Here is a 5,702-nt window from a genome sequence, read left to right on the forward strand (position 1 = left end):
GTAGTGATCAATTAAATATGAAAACGAGTTAAATTCATGATGATAAAATTGTTTCATTTTTCTGGTGGTGAAAGAAATGGTTTAGGATATGTGAGGTCATCAGTTTCATTCCCCTCGCCAGGACGTCGTATTAAATTCATGATTTTTTTTAAATCAAATTTGATTTTATAACACAACTGATTTTTATATTTTAAAAAATTGTGTATCTGAAATTTAAATTTTTTTCTTAATACTAGTTTAAACTTTTTTATAAGATAATACTTTATGATAGTGACCGTCATCAATCATATATAGTTTTTATCAACATATATGAAATACATCTACGCGTAGCGTCGATTCAAAACCTAGTAGATTATAAAAAAATAAAGAAAATAGTAAAAATATCTCTTTCAAATGCGCAGTAGAAGTTTTGTACCCATGTATATTTTACGGGGCATTGATGTGAGAGGTGAGATCAGGAGCAGTTCGCAAGTCTGAGATAAGATTCCAAAGTTGAAGTAAAAGATCATCACTACACAGAAAGCATATCCATGTAGGACCACGACAACTAGTTCCATTGTTTTTTTCTTCAGTCTCTCCACTTACGTATGTTCTTGTCCAATACAACTTATTCTATTCCTCTTTACACAAAATTAATAATATATCAATTTTTTTTTAATTGCTTCTCGTCTGATCATGTGAAATTCCTAAAAATAGAGAATCGAAGGTTTTGGAGTATAGTAGATGTAGGGTTTAGATTCCGTCTTTAATGAGTCAACTATTCTTTGTTAGAACTTAGAAGATTGAAAGGATAAAATTCTATGTTTTTTTCGTGTTCAAAATGAGCATGTTATTTGCCATGCATCATGATATGATTTGTTCAGATAATATATTTTATATATCAACTAGAATTTGTAGCCGTGCACGTGCGGAATTTTAATTTAAAATATTTCTTATCAATAGAAATTGTTGAGCTCAAATATAATTATTTCAATTTTTGAGTATATATCTATATAAATACTAATCTTACTTTACTCAGCGATATACAACATATATATTTTAAAAGATAATATTTCTTTGTTATATCTATTTGCGATTTTACGTGTGATTTTAGTTAAAATTTTAATCAATAAGAATCATTGAATATGAATATAATTTGAAGATTAAAAGCAAAATCTATATAAATGTCATACTTATTTTACTAATCTATATATAACATATATTGTCTAGTATCGCAATAATATTGTCGACAATCTTCTGATCTTTTATATTTAAAAGAGTTCATTCCATATTCATAATTTTAAAAGTTCTAACGTCAATGTCGATCATTGACCTAATTATAGAAATTATTTAAACATATTGATATCTTACATTAAATGTGAATATACAAAGTTTCATGAACAATTTTAGTGCTATGTCGCTACAATGCATCATTTGCCATAATAAAATTTCTGACTAAGTCAAGAATGCTTAAATGATGAAACGTTTAAACCCCACAATGAATATCTATTCACTAATCCAAGTTATATATATTTCTAAAATCTCATATATTATCTGTAGATGTTAATTTTGTGATATAACCCCATCTTCGTCTTCTAAAAAAAAAATCAAAGTGTACTTTAAATATGTTGCTTTTTGCTAATGTTTTGGGTAAAACAAATTTGATATATATATATGTTATGTTTGTTATATATATTTTATATCATGTTATAAAATTGTAGCTCCAGTTGATAATATACCTTACACAAATCACATGTGGCTTACTTCTCACTTTTTCTATATTTCATAACCATTGATTTTATTTTTTTAGATAAATTATTTTTTTTCAAAATTTTTTTTCATAGTTTTCCCAAAAAAAAGTGTGCCCCTTACAATGTCTTTGTTTCAGATCAAAACTTTTAAATTAAATAATTAATCTTTTCTTTCTTCGAAATAAAATTTAATAATAAATCTTTAAGGTATATGTTTCTTAGAAACTAACGTTTCACTTCAATTTTATTTTCATATTTAGATTTTTATAAATACAATTACATAACTTGCTTTTTTACTCCACCATGCATTAAAATCTTACTTACATTCTAAAGCTCATTAACCATTCTAAATTTTGGAATATAATCAGTTTTATAGTATTATTTTTACTACTTTAAAATTTTCATTTATTTTACTTAATTCATTTTTAGATAGCTATTATTTTTATTATTTACTAAAAATATATTATTGTTTATAATATTTTAATATTTAATTAATTTTTTTAATTCATTTTTTATTTTTTTTTACTATTATTAATTATAAGTAATAAATATGCAATGAATAAATATTAAAAATAGTATTTTCTTATGCAAAAAAAAATTGATTAGGTGGATGCTGATGTGGAGGAAGGAGAAGTAAGCAAAGTTAACTTTATATATACGGATTATTGACATTCATTGTGAATTAAGATTGTTAGAGATTTGTTATTTAAAACGTTTAGCTAGCTATGATTAAACGTGTAACATAAAAAATCAAACTCTATTCAAAAATCCTTAATTAATTATCCAACAACAAATATATATCTATGAACTGGTTGTCGAGAAAAACATTTTCAAACAAATAGATGTATATCTTTAAATCATGTAAATTAATTTTGTATACCATTTTGATATCTAACTAACGAATGCAAATTTTAAGATTAATATTACTTTCTTTAATATATATATATATATATATTCTTCTTATACATAGTACAATAATGTATGTTCTGTGACAAGTTGCTAGTTACATCAATCAAGGCCTAGTTGGCGTATTAGTAATTATAAATCTATTAGTACATGAATAGACCAAACAGTAGAGATTAAAAATTTCCCAATTGGTTGTCGAAAAATCCATCTAAAAAGAATGATTATTTCACTCAAAGAAAAAAGAGGAAAGTATTTTGATACCAACCAATCTATTACTGTAATGATATCTTTATTGATACAAGAATAGAAATAACAGAAGAAAATACTATAATAATAGATAATACATTTCTATTTAAAATTTAATGTTTGAATCCAGCAAAAAAAAAACTTTTCAAGCAACTAACATACATGTATTTCTATGTCAAAATTGAGGAATTATAAAGGATGGTGGCAGCATCCCATAAAAATATTATTTATGTTATTGTGTTTTCCTTTTTTTTTCTCTTTAAACCAAAAAAAAAAAAAGAGGAAGAAAAGTGAAGTAGCTCCTCAGTGCATGGGGAGGACATCTGAAGTTTTAGCTTTTTTTTTTTTATATATTTATTTATTTTGTGTTTAAACTTTTGCAAGTTTGAGAACACTTTCGATTCTTCAAAACTACTTATCTTGACCTTTGCTGTGCCTTGGTAGCCTCTCCTCACCCATTGGACCTTTGCATATTTATTTGTTTTGTTTGTTCTTTTCTTTAGTTTTCTTATCACTCAAAAATACTTTTTTCATGTCTCATCACATAATTCGAATCTCCTTCCTCATTGTGTTTATAATTGACATCCGCCGTTTCTTCGCTTCTACGTCCAAACACAGCCCTGTTTATCTAAATGTTTTTTTTTTCAACAATAAATAACATAGAAAAATACAAAAATTTGAAACATAAATGCTTGTTGAGGGGTTCGAACTCTTTGACATTCCAAGTAATATGGGAAACTCTTTCTAAATGTGCTGAGAAACTGATATTATATGCTCATCACTTAAACAAATTTTATAAAGGTGTATGGGGCATGTGCCTACACGTAGATCCGCCTCTGGTTTTGTTAGTTTATTACTATACGAAAACAATTCATTTTTCGTATTTAATTTTCGAATTTGCAAAATATATAGTAAAGAGATTGGTACAGTTCATTTTTTTATAATATAATTTAATTATACATAAAAAAAACATAATTCACAGTCCAATTTATAATACTTATAGTATTTTGTCTAATTTATCAGTTTTTCTATTAAGAACACAATTAACTGTTTATAACAACCTATACGGCTATAGCTTCTTTTTTTTTTTGGGGCAAAATACGGCTATACCTTAAAGCTGATTTTTAGTAGTAAATTTAGATTTAATTCAATAAAGTGTTTGGGATACATTATTTGCAAAATCAAGTAGCTCATCAAATCGTTATGTACATTGACATATTTTGGAATTTGCATGTAGTTTCCTTTGTTTCCGAGCCCTGAAATTTTTGTTTTTCTGTATGTCAACACATGTATTTTGATTTTTTCTGTATGAGTTTGATCCTTTTAGATTGTTTATTCAATTTTAGTGTGCAGTGTTAACTTTTGTGAAGATTAACAAACTCTATAGCCACATGCTTGTTCCCTTTACTAAAACGTTCATTATTTTCTTTTAGCACTATTGCTACTTTTTTTCCTTTAATTTTTTTTTCTTGTTCCTCTCCAGTTCCTTTTTCCACAAAGTGTTTTCATCTTCCACTTAACTTAAAAGAGTTTTTATATCACAAGCCTAGTAGTGATATAATTTATACATCAAAGGTACATATTTTTTTATTTTATCAAACATCTTTTTCAAAAGATGATAAGACGTGAAACGGAACTTTGAAGATTTGGTTACTTAAGTTTCAGGTGGTAGTGTCCGCTCAAAAGTTTTATCGACTATGATAGAATAATGATAGTGTATTTTTTATTTACATTTATATATAGCCCATGCAATTCAAATAGCTGTCTCTTTATTGCATGTGATTTTAGGTATGCGTAGTAATTTTTTTAGAGCTATAATGACAGTATATGATTTAATTCGTACTACACCGCATAGTAATTATGTTTTATATATAATTAATTTAGCTTTTATAGAATTTTAGTTTGATATTAGAATTCAATTGTATATTTAGAGATAACATATTAAAATTTTTATTTAAGTCCTAATACATGAAAATCACGCTAATATCGATCATGACCCATTCGACCAAGTTTTCTTTTCAATTTTACAGTATACATTGTTTTTAAGGATAGATTTAGTTATAATTAATATAATTTTGATAGCATGCTCACTAATATAATTTGTGAAAGAGAATGAGTAATATTGTATGTGTGACACCCGATTTTAGAGACTTGCGCAAAGATTTTAAAAAATTGATTTGGCCACTTATGTCACCAAAATGCACTTATCTTTTCGATCAAAGGTTCTGAGACAACTCCAGAGTTAAACGTGCTTGAATTGGAATAGTTTCAGAATGGGTGACCTTCCGGGAAGTGATTGTCGGAACTGTGCGAGTGAGGACAAAACACAGGGAAAGATCATGTGGTGATTTGTATGGACGGTACAAGTCTTTAAAGCCTCCTGGACATAGCAAACCGACCGTCAGATATAGATGGGCTCACGGGCCTAGTGAGAGGACGTGAGGCCCATTAAGAAAGGTGGGCCCATGGTTTGGGATTGGACATGGGGCCCACTGAGAGGTGGCGGTCGGGGTGTTACTGTAACATCTGCAAACCGGAATCCAGGTTTGGGAGGTGCATCGGTCGATGCACAGGGTGTGTCGGTCGATGTATGGTTGGTTTTGAGCGAACGAGTTTAAGTTAAACGCTGCGTTTTGGGGTTAGGAAAACCCTGGAATCAAATATAAAAGGGTTTTTGTCGTTTTGTGGCTGAGGTTAAGCCGCTTTTGAGAGAAACGAAAGAGAGAAAAGAGTTCTTGCTGTTCTTGAGTGTTCTTGGAAGTTTTGAGAGATTGGAGGCTGTTCCTGTAGAGATCTGTAGCTGGAATAGTTGTAGGAGTT

Source organism: Camelina sativa, chromosome 16, assembly GCF_000633955.1.
Source record: "Camelina sativa cultivar DH55 chromosome 16, Cs, whole genome shotgun sequence".
Taxonomy (NCBI): domain Eukaryota; kingdom Viridiplantae; phylum Streptophyta; class Magnoliopsida; order Brassicales; family Brassicaceae; genus Camelina; species Camelina sativa.